This window comes from Parasteatoda tepidariorum, chromosome 11 (assembly GCF_982258835.1).
Source record: "Parasteatoda tepidariorum strain Cologne lab strain chromosome 11, Ptep-v5.0, whole genome shotgun sequence".
NCBI classification, from domain to species: domain Eukaryota; kingdom Metazoa; phylum Arthropoda; class Arachnida; order Araneae; family Theridiidae; genus Parasteatoda; species Parasteatoda tepidariorum.
This window is the reverse complement of record NC_141765.1, coordinates 7,282,086-7,295,070: the sequence shown is the minus strand read 5'-3', so window position 1 is coordinate 7,295,070 and position 12,985 is coordinate 7,282,086.

Below are 12,985 nucleotides of genomic sequence, written 5' to 3'. Positions count from 1 at the left end.
GCATTTTTAATAATAATAGGCACAAGTATGATCACACCACCAGAACATGGTAAAATTTACCATGTTTCGGGCTCTTTAGAAACGTGAAAAATCGTCGTAATATTCCCCGAAGCACTTTCGTAATGATTTTGATAAAATCAAAAATAAAGTATGGTTTAATAATATGTAATATAATTTGGTAATTTTGACATGAGACCTTAGAGCATGGAATAAAAATCTTTCATTCGGTAAAATTCAATTCTCAGTTTTGTATTTTTTACTAAATGTGGGGTAATGAAAACTTTATATAATGAAACCATAATTTTAAAAATCAACATTTCCAAACAAACAATTACCATATGAATGGAAGACTTATCAAATGAATGGTTTAAATACCGAATATTTTGGTTTCATTAACTAGAATTATGTTTTTCTTTTACTAGAAATTTCTTTTACCAAATTTTCATTGACCAATTTTCTTTACGAATTTTCTTTTACCAAAACATTCTGGTGAAATTACCATACTGTATAACTGTACAGTATGGTAATTTTACCAGAATTCTTTCGTCTGTGATTTATAATAAAATAATCCATAAATTAAGCGAAATATCTAATAATTAGCTTCAAACTTAATTACAATGTAAGATCTTTAACAGCTTGAACCAACTTATATAAACCAAACTGTTACCAAAAGTTACGTTAAATGTTGTATTTTAAGCCCAAAAACAACAGCACAGAATCCGATAACTACATTTTCACACAATAATACTTCTCAAAAAAACATTCAAGTATTATTCTAATTACAAAAAAGCATAGTAAATAGCATTGTGTCTAGGATCTAATGAATATCGTAAAAAAAAAAAAAGAAAAACTAAGAAAAAAAAGAATCGATGCAATGTAATTTAAATACTTGAGTCGAGAGAGATAATCATGCAATAAGAATAGCATATATATACACCGGTGTGCAAAACTTAAGCAACAAGTGGTTTTCGGCCACAGCTCCCCAACAAAGTATAAGATAGCCATGAAATTGCAGTATAATATGCACGTAATTCAGTAGAAAGATTATTTGCATGCAAATTTTAGAAATAAAACGTCGTAGGTGATGTAAGTGTACGTAAACCTTCTGGGTCGACGCGCGCAGGTCAAAGCTGTGATAAAAGGATGAAGAGGACCGTAGTCTGATGAATTCTTGAAGGCATAGCCGTTTAATTTTTCTATCAGCAGTAGCACTTGTGCATTTTTGTTGGCCAGATTTGGCTTTATTTTTCACTGATTTCGTTTTTTCATAACGTAAACAGAACTTTCCTACACCAGAACAAGTCACTGAACCACCAACTTGTCTTGCAATTTCATCATAAGAGAGGCCATTTTCTCTCAATATGACAATTCGGCTTCTTTTGGTAGATGTCCAATTAGTTCCTCTTGTTAATGACATTGTTTAAAATTAGTTTAATTAAAAAAGGACTTTAAATATTCTTGTACAAAATTCTTGTACGAAAAAAAACGTCCATCCTATAAAAGACAACTTATTGAAGCTATAATTGATTCTTAGCACCTTGTGATTACGAATGAACTCCAAACACTCGCTCACTCGATGAAAAGACGCTGTGAAGCTGTCTTAAAAAATAAGGGTTATCCTACTAAGTATTGATTGTGTAAGTATTACTTTAAAAAAATGCAAATCTAAGATAGATCCTACTATTAGTCGCATAACTTTTTTTGTAATACAGATACTGTAATACTGTATTTATTATTAAATTTTACATTAAATTACCTTCATTTTGATATATAAACGTTTGTATTTAAGAGAAAATTAATATATTCTTCAATCACACAAATTTGAAAAACATGAAACTCAATAAATGTCCACACTTTTGGCCACCACTGTATATATATATATATGTTCAAAATGAAGATAAAAAAAAGGAAAATTACAGACATATGAAAGAAAAAGGGGGGGGGGAAGAAAAAAAATAGCAAACCACTGGAAAAAAAGGATAAATTTTTTTAAAGAAAATCCGGAAAATAAAAGATATAATCTTTTCATCAGTCCACACAATTATATTCGCATAAAAGAGTGCTTTCTGATATTGTACCAATATAGGCAAAGCAAAATATATTAACACAATAGTGTGAGGAGCACTCAAAAAAGTTTTTTACAAAAATTACAACAAATAAAATAGAACATAATAATTAAAAATAACATGTAAAAGCAGAAAATAAAATAAAATAAAAAGTAAAAACAGAATAAAACAGAATCTATAAATCGAGTAGCGAATTCAAATGTACTTACATGAACGAGAAATTTTTCAAGAATGATTTAAAAAATATTTTCGTAACAAGATTGCCAGATTGCAAAATATTAAAACAAAAGCGCAGATTGAGCGTAACTAGAGGAGTTTAGTTTTAAAGTGCCGTTCTTACTGCATTGCTGAAGTGCGTTTGATTTGTTAATTACCAAGGATGGGCCCGAAATTAATGTGTCATACTAGGTAATATTATACTGGATAATTTAAAGATGTTAACTGTAAATAATTTTAGAAAATAAATATTTATTTAAGAAAAAAATATATAAAATAGAAAAGAGAAACATGAATTGCCAGTTTTGCACATAATTTTAGCCACGGATTTGCCTGAAATGGATTTGCACATAGAAAAATTATATAAATTAACAAAGGAATTTTTTCAGTAAAGGAATTTTTTAGTAAATAATTTTGACCACGGATTTGCCCGAAATGGATTTGCACATGGAAAAATTATACAAATTAACAAAAAAATTATTTAGTAAATAATTTTGGCAACGGATTTACCCGAAATGGATTTGCACATGGGAACATTATATAAATTAGCAAAGAAAATTTTTAGTAAACATATCCACAAAAATATACGATAAATTCAATGATTTTATATAGAACTGTATTACTTTAGTTGGGTATCCATTGCTTTTTATCAAATTTTGAAAGAGTTTATAGATTTGGTTTTTGGATAAATAAATATTACTACATATTCTTTTAATTCTATTCATTTCATTAAAAGTGGTATTTAAATAGATGCTCCTAGAAACATTTGAATTCCAGGTAATTAGTTTATTTATATCAAAATTAAAATCATTTCTTTTATCGCATAAATCAACAAAGCAGATATTTTCATCTTTTATAATACCCAAATGCAAAAAATTGAAATTAATGTTATCATCATGATTACGAAGCAAGATTAATTCCTCGGGGTAAGTATCATTTGATAAAATAGTATAATATTTAAAATTAACGATAATTAAGTCATCAATATATCCAAAAACAAATTTAATACTAAGAATATAATTTTTTTCATAATAATGCAAAAATAAGTTAGCTAAGAGAGATGCATAATTAGATCCTTGTGGTATTCCATCAATTTGAAGAAAAATATCCTTTCCATTGTAAAGATAATTATTAAAAAGACGAAAATTAATCAGAATTTCCCAATAATCAAAATCGCAACAAAGGATATTTTTAAAATCATGGTAATAATTCAAAAGGACATCTTTTAGTTTAGAAAGGGGAATGCTATTGAAAAGATCCTGGAAATCAAAAGTCGCAATAGAATTAATTTTCAGCATTCCCCTCCCAGCATTCCCGCGTTATAGTTATCTTGCCCTCTAGCGGCAGCGCTGCGACGCAATAACTCATTTGCATAAAACTCTGAGGCGGTCATAATAATTTGGCTACTCAGTGTATATATATATATACGTTACGGTGAAACACCGAAATCTGGAGAATGTCGTCATTCACCGGTGAATGTCAACAATCTCATAGTCGCTTTGGTGAATGTCCGAAATATTTGTTATATCCAATTTTATATTAATTTATTTGTTGATATTATTATATTTATTTGATATATTTATATTTATTCTATATTTTAATACTTTCTGACGATAGATTAGAAGAAACATCAGTGTAGGGTATACCGGACAGTGGCACTTAACCTTGAGAAAACATCAGTGTAGGGTTAAAATATCGAATAAATGTAATTATATCCACGAATAAATTCATATCAAATCGAATGTAATAAATATTTCAGACATTCACCAAAGCATATCAGTAATTGTCGACATACCCCGGTGAGGGTCCGAATGTACAAGAATGTAATGAAATATTCGATCTGAAGTATGAAAATAATGAGTATATAATAGAAAGCAATCATAAGCAGTAATTACATTTACTATTAACTTTCTTTTGCAGTTGCACGAACAAACTTCTTCATTTTCTCTCAAAAAACGAGATCTGAATACTTCCTCGCTTAAATGAAGTAGATAATGCACGTAAAATAGCTTCCTTGATCCAGAACACAGGTAAAAAGTACGTAGAGTGTGATAAAAATAAAACTACAAAGGGAAATTTCTATGATCTAGTGACACATAAAACTTGGAGCGCTACTCAAATGAAACGAGCAGTCAGACCAAAATGCTTATGGCTTTAAGACCACACGATCGTATAATTACAGTTGCCCATCTAAAATAGCTCTAGTGAATTGTGATGCTTACCTTTAGTCTAAGCATGTAAATCGATTTCCGTAAAGTTGGTCTTAATGGTAGAATAGGAAGTGCGGTTAGTTGGAAAAAATATTATTATTTAGCGTTGCGTAGTTACTGTTCCTTGTAAGGGTGCAGAAAACAAAAAGGTTGCTAACCTGATGTTAAAAGAATCTTTTCTGGATACTATTAACAAAATGTTTCTTTTTTTTCTTCAAAAAAACCAGAAAATGGTTTTTATTGCTCTCCTGGGTGAAATAGACCAAATGAAATTGTTAACAAATCTTCAAAAATTGCAGTTTTTATTATTTTATTCCTTGTAATACACAAGCTCTATTTAAGTATATACAAATTTATAAATATTGAATCAGCTCATTTTATTTCTCAATTAATTTCTTGATACATGATAGAGGTTTATACTTTAGCGCAGAAGTGCTTACCAATTAACCCCTTGACTGCGGAATATACTTTAGAAAAACGTACCAAAAATGCAAAGAAAATTCTCTTTAATTTTGTTAGTTATTTTCATCAAAATTTTGGAAATAGATTATTTGACAAAAAAAGTAAAATGAAATAACTACTATATTCAATATTTTCACATACATGGAAAATGTTAATGGACTACAGTAGTTTTTGATCAAATTAAAGCAAAATAAATCAAATGACATAATATTCAAGATAAATATATTAAAGTAATTCAACAATATTATTGTTTATATCAACTATTATGGATTCCATGTCCCACAGATGCCTTTGATTTGTAAAATTGCATAAAACGTCAAATGGTGCATAACAGTTGATTTTTGCCTTGGAAAATCTATACGATAATTCGCGCCATCTAAAGGAAAAATGATAAATTACAAGTTATGCATTGGACGGCTTGAGCTCGGGCTTCACTAATGTGAAGCACCCATTTTTCTCTTGCCCGAAATCGGTGCATTTGTGTTGCCCGGACTGAGTTCGGGCGTCACTGGCAAAGGGCTAAAGACGCAACCTTATTTGGCCAAAAGACTGATACATGTTTCAGGTGTGAAATTTTTGCAAAATCAATGATACAGGTATGACTTTTATATCTTTGCACCAATAATGACATTTGTTGGTAATGAGTATGGCAATAATAATCTGTTTTTTTAAAATATAATATATGAACTTTTCTCTCAGGCAGTCGACTGTTGAAACTCATTTTCGAAGTTCACATTACAGTTTTCAAGAAAAAAGCAACTTTGCTTTACATAATAATATGTTAACATTTATATGAAAATAATTCAACAAATCCCAATGAATTGTTGAAGATACTTTTCATTAGCTTCAAGTACGTTTCTAAAATTTTTATATAATATAGATTTTAACTCGGGTTTATGTATAATATTATAATTATGTAGTTATAAGGAGTTGGGGACTGGTGTGCCAAATGAGCATACTGCCAAATTAGCCAAACATTTGCCAAATGAGCATACTGTACATGATTGTACACAATGCGCTGGTTCATTGAATACGAAGAGTTTAATAAACAATACTTTATTTTACAATTGTAAATAATCAAACCAAAATCATTACGCTATTGCAATGTTAGCCACGACTAGCTCAAACAAGCGTTCAAGAGCAACTGACTAGTTCGAAACAATTACAACATATGGCGTTTCGCTTAAGACCGAACATGCCGGCCCCTTGAAATTTTTAACATATTTCAACAACAACTAATATGCATTGAAACTACAAGAATCACAATAAAATTATTCGAAATATTTGATTTCAATTAATAGAATAAAATTATGGACGGTAGAAAAATATTTGATTTAATATTAAATGAATGCACAATTCCACATTTAACGGAAATTATTAAAATACAATGATACAGTACAAATATAAACTAAAATTAATTCAATGTGGTTAAAATTATTACAAAACTATTTATTGTCCTCAATAGGTAAAATACTCAATTTATGAATTGGTCTTATAAATAAACCTTTAGGAGTTCACACAAAAACAACCATAACCTTTTTATTTTTGCCAGCTATAGTTTCTTCAACTCTACTAATTATCCAATGACATACTGGAAGATTATCTTCCCTAACTAGAACCATTGTACCAGGGATCACATTATCCTTCGAAAACTGCCACTTAGTTCGTTCGTGTAAATTAGACAAGTAATCTCCTTGCCACCTTTTCCAAATACTTTGAGTCAATTTTGTAACTCTTTCCCATCTAGGCAATCTGTTATCAGGAATTTGAGTGATTTCGGGTTCTATGGGAGCAGTAATTGGACGCCCTATTAAAAAATGACCTGGCGTCAGAGCGTTCATATCATTTGCATTTGTAGTTAATGGGGTAATTGGTCTAGAGTTTAAAATTCTCTCTATCTGCGTAACAAGGGTTAAAAATTCCTCAAAGGTTAGTTTTGTCTAAACAGTCTTTTTAAAGTGGGTTTTAAAGGATTTTACAGCCGCATCCCAAATACCCACGAAATGGGGGGGCCCGTTGCGGTATAAATTTCCAAGTAATCTCTTCTGTTAGCAGATAATCAATTAATTCTTGTTCCGGGGATTGAGCCAAACTATATAACCGTTTTAACTCATTCCGAGCTCCACAAAAATTACTCGCATTATCACTCATTAACATAGAACATTTTCCCCTTCCTGCAAAAAACCTATTTAATGTGGCAATCAAGGCCTCAGTTGTTAAGTCCGAGACAAGTTCCAAATGTGCTACCCGTGTGCAAAGGCACACAAAAACTGCTACATATATTTTTTGAAGACTTACTTTTCTTTGATATTTTTGCTTGACAAAAAACGGTCCGCAGAAATCTAAGCCTGATTTATTAAAGGTGAACTCTGGATTTTAACGACAAGATGGAAGGTTACCCATTAATTGATCAATAGCTAAAGGTCTAAATTTAAAACAAGTAACACACTAGTGCACTATTTTTAGGACAAGATTTCTTCCGTGAATTTGCCAAAACCTTTGCCGAACAAAATTAAGTGATGCCTGGGGACCAAGATGCAAATCTTTTAAATGGAAATACAACATAATTAAATATGTAAGCTTATGTCCTGCAGGCAAAATAATGGGAGACTTAGCATCGAAACTTCAAAATCAATTACAAAAGTGTTTTTCTCAAAGACAGTGAAATTAAGGTCTGAATTTTTCTTGAGTTCAGCCATATATTCATCGCTGGAAGAAGGAGAATGTTGGAATTGCTCATAGTCCTCAGACTTTTAAAAAGAAGCGCCATGCCACCAAAGTTCAGAGTTTGAGATTTTGTCTGCAGTAACACCACGTGAAACAAGGTCAGCAGGGTTGCTTTCGGAAGGCACATGTCCCCATTTAAATAATCTAGTGATTTCTTGAATCTTGGTCACTCTATTCGATATGAAAGTTTTCAACAAACATGGATCAGTTCGTATCCACGCCAAAGTTATGGTTGAATCCGACCACAAGTAAACATTCCGTATATCCATTTGAAGAGCTCTAAACAGTTTCTGTAGAAATTTGGACATTAGTTCAGACGCCAATAATTCTAAACAAGGAATCGTCAACTCTTTTATCGGCGCTATGCGTGACTTGCTGCACAGTAAGTTAAAAGTCACTTTATTCAATTTATTCTTACATCGTAAATAAATCGCTACACCGTATGCATCTTGCGAAGCATCGCAGAAGCCATGGATTTCAAAGGAGGCAACAGTTCCATTCGCTACACAGCGGTCTATTTTAATCTCTTTCACACAGAGAAGAGATGAAGCATACTTATCTCACTCCTTAACCTTGCAGTCTGGCAGTGCCTGGTCCCAGTCGAGTTCTTGTAGCCAGAGCTTTTGCATAAAAATTTTGACCTTCACTATCACCGGCCCAAGAGGTCTAATGGATCAAACAGTCCTGAAATGCACTGTAAAACTGTTCTTTTAGTACAGTTCGTCAGATTAGTGCTATCTGAAATTGAAAATTCAAACAAATCTGCATTTGGGTTCCATATCACACCGAGAGTCTTAACACTGCTTTTAATATCGAAATGGTACTCTTGGTCTTACTCTTGGTAATACGGAAATGGTACTCTTGGTCATACGGTAAGTTTTCTAACAAGGACTGTTCATTAGATGACCATTTGTGTAAATCCATGCCACCCCGATGAATAAGGTTTATTAACTGATTCTTTAACTCTAAGGAAGAAGAAATATCATGAGCCCTCGAGACTACATCGTCCATAAAACAATCATTTTGGACGACACGAGCTGCAATGGGAAAATCCTTCCCTTCATCAATCGAAATTTGTCTTAAGACACGCGTTGCCAAAAATGGAGCAGAGGTTGTACCATAGGTAACAGTACAGAGCTTGTAAATTTTAGTTTCTTCATCTTTATTCAATTTCCACAATATTCTTTGTAAGTCTTGTTGATTTTCATCAATTAAGACGGTGCGAAACATACCTTTAATATCAGCCGTAAAGGCTACAGGATGTTTTCCAAATCTACACATAATTGAAAATAAATCATCCTGAAGCACGCCTCCCTTCATTTATATAGAGTTAAGTGATTCACCACTCGATGTTTGCGCACCAGCATCAGAAACGACACGCAATTTTGTTGTAGTTTTGTCAGGACGATGTATGCCAAGATGGGGAATATAATAGTTAACATTTACATTAATATTAGTGTCAACTAGTTGCAAATGTCCTGAATTTGATATTCAAGCATAAAGTCTTTATATAAGTTACAAAGTTCAGGATTAGAGTCTAACTTTCTAACATCACCTAAACATTGGGGATCCTTTTTGAGTGGCATTTGCACCACGTATCTACCACATTCGTTGCTATAATGAGTTTTTAAAAAATGGTTTACACAATATCCTTCTTCACCAGTAAGCATATCTGACGAAACACTTTCGATTTCCCAAAACTTCTGAAGAGAATCCTCAATATTTTCAGAGATATGTGTTAAACCGCAAAAGGAATTTGAATTGTTCTCATGAACCTTACCTGTTGCAATCAAACCAAAAGCAGAATAACAAATTAGGTGAAACTCTGGTTTTTCCTTCCTTTATAATATCAAAATATCTCCGGCTCGACGGACCACTTTATTATGTTCACGATTGTACACAATGAGCTGGTTCATTCAATACTAGAAGTTTAACAAACAATACTTTAATTAACAATTGTAAATAATCAAACCAAAATCATTGCACGATTGCAATGGTCACGACTGGCTCAAACACGAGTTCAAGATCAACTGACTAATTCGAAACATTTACAACAGATGGTATTTCGCTTAAGACTAAACTCATACTAATCGTTATTTTTAACATATTGAGAATTTTTTAGTTAAAATTTGAATGTTTATCTTTATTTTGAACGATATATGAGTGAAATTGTATGTATATTTTTTTAATAGTCTTTTCTTAAAAAAATAAAAATTATTTATTTCTACACTTGCCCCAAATCAATGGGCAAGTTTGGACATATCACGAGGTTTGTTTGAGTAAGTCATAAAACCAATTATTTAATTTTAATTTATTGCAATTTATAAATAAATTGATGATTTTAATTATCACAACTTATAAACAATATATATATATATATATATATATATATATATATATATACTAATGTTCAACTCCATAGCCTTGTAAATTTGATCCCAATCCAGAACACAAGGGAGGTCCATTATCAAGTAACAGGGGAAATTTGCCTTTACGGAGGACTTTTTGATGGAACTAACCAGCATCCACGTTACATGGAGAGAAATACTACAAAAAACTCCCTCAGTTAATCTGATGGTAGGAGGATTCTAACCTTTTATCCGTCTAGCACTATTATTATCACGTTTGATATTACGTCAGCACTGTGTTCGATTTTAGCCGGGAGCGGAGTTCGCATCCAGCAGCATTTGTGGCAGCGCAAATGCGTGGCACCTCATTGGAAGGCGAATACTTTTTCCCCTGAGCCACCACGGCTCTAAATTAATTAATTTGCTATTATTTTATAACCGTCGTTAAACAGCCGACCCAATTTTGTATTTCCGACTACTAATGTTCAATTCCGTAGCCTTGTAATTTTGAACTCAATTCGGAAGATAAGGAAACTCCTGGATCCGTACCCCCAGAGGTATGAATTGTTATGGGAACATGGAAGACTTTGTAAACCGACAGATTTAACGTGCACCATTTACGACACGGGGAGTCTTTGGTCGGCGGGGATCGAACCCACGACCTGTTAATAATTGAAAAATAATTTTATTTGAATTCTTAAGATATCTAATTTAATGTAATTATTTTCATTAGGAAGTCCAATTCTGCCAAATCTTTTGAAACCTAGACTTAAAAGTAGACCCAAAATTTTGAAAAACTTATTTTAAATAAAAAACAAACCATTTAAAATTTCAATTAAATCATAAATATTATTTAAAAATTTGTCAACAATATCTGAAAAAATCATTGAATTAAAATGTTGTTTTTGTTTGCATATTATCAAATTATAATTTTGATAATATGCAAATTATAATTCCCTAATTATACTTTTGAATTATTTAGTTTTATACAATATTACCTAGCGCGAAACCTGTTTCGAGAAAATCTGGACTGGAAATTACAGAAAATTTGGTTTTCAAAATTATAACTCTTATTATCACACATTTTGGAAAAATTTCAAAATTGAAAAGTAAATTTTGTCAAATAAATGATTTTTATGCCATGTTCTGAAGGAATTATGATGAATGTGCCAGATTTTACCACATTTATACAATTTTACCGCATACTATAAAACCATATTTTTTTAAAAACTATTATTTTACCGAAGGGCTTTGGTAAAATTTAACAAGCTTTTTAGTGTTCCCATAGAGTGAGAAACACTGTAGATTCAGCTATATTCTGTTAGTTTTGCCAAAACTTTTTTTCTCAGTATAAAGTTACAGTATTATTTGATGAAGAAAAATGAGAGAGTTTTATCAAATCATAATTATCATAAATATTATATTTTTCAGTAATATATATATTTTTCTCAGTAGAATTTGCATTATATTTTTCTTCCAATTTTATTCTTCTTTGACGTGATTAAATCCATTTTCGATAATCTTTGTCTGTTCTTAATAAAAATATGAATGCATAATATATTTAAAAGCCATTGAGGATTACATTGATGAATTACTTCCTTTCGCAAAATCTGTCAATTTGCAAAAGCAATTTCGCCGCATAGAATAATTTGTTTCATAGAGGTATGATTTAGGGAAAGTAATTTAATTTTCCCATTAAGCTGCTTTCTGTGAACCAGGCACAGGAAATGAATGCGTGTGTTCAGTGAGAAAAACCATATTCATTAAAAAAATCATTGGATTACAAACCACTGTACAAGAGATATCAGTGCTTAAACATCGTTACATAAAATTATCTAATTAGTATTTACAATTACTACAGAAATAACATTTTATTTTTTAATAAGTTTTTATAGGTTGTAGGTGGCTCAGATTGTTCGCTTACGTCACCCATTAGACAAGTTTGAATTCGATTCATGTAATTACTAAACATGATTCCCGGGCTGTGATGACTAAAATGACTAGATTATTAGATAGATAAAGATTGCTCGATTGACATGCGCACTGTTAAAATTTTCATACTAAAATTACGGTAAAATTATCGACAGAAGTCTATCAATCCAATTAACCGTAAAGTTTTCAGCAAAGGAATATTTTTACCCTTACGGTTTTGAAACCGTTTACAACTAGTATTGTAATAAAATTATGAATACAAAACTATGCAGCTATTTTACTACTAGCATGGTTTCAAATCTGAAAAAAAAGAAATTGAATTGGATTGGAGGTAGGCATTTTTTTGTAAGTAAAGGGCATTGGAGAGCGCAAATACAAGTTGAGGAATGCAAAACACTGGAAATTCTACATATACTGAAGGGAATGGAGGAAATATTGTGGTGTCAAAGCTCTGATACCAACCTCCATTCTGACGATCCTGATTCTGACAGATTAGCCCTCTCAGCTATAATATCTACCCAGCTGCAAGGAACTAAGGGGCTTCATTAGGTGGGTTAGTTAGTGCGAAAAAAAATCTCTGATTGTTTAACCTTGTTCAAACGAAAAAAATGTGGTTGTTTCTGGATGTTGAGAAGAAAGCACTTAATTAACGGTTTTTCTTTTAGTTGAAGTTGGAATATTATTTTATTTTTGGCTACTTGACTGTTTTGTTTGAATATGGCAAAATAACACTTAAATAAATTGTTATTTAACAATTTGTTTCGAGAAATATCTAACAGTGTGGAATTGAGTAACTCCATTGGCGTATAGAATTTTATTAGTTTTCCTTCCTTTCTATTTGTAAAGATGGAATAGTGTCCCTGAAAAATCATCCTAAAAGAAGGTAAGTTAGATATTCATTTGATATAGAAAACTGTCGTAGAGGTAAAAAGAAGAAGACAGATTATATTATTTAAAATATTTGGGACTAACGTTATATGTTATTGTGTTAAAAACACATATGCATGAAAACGCTTTACAATCA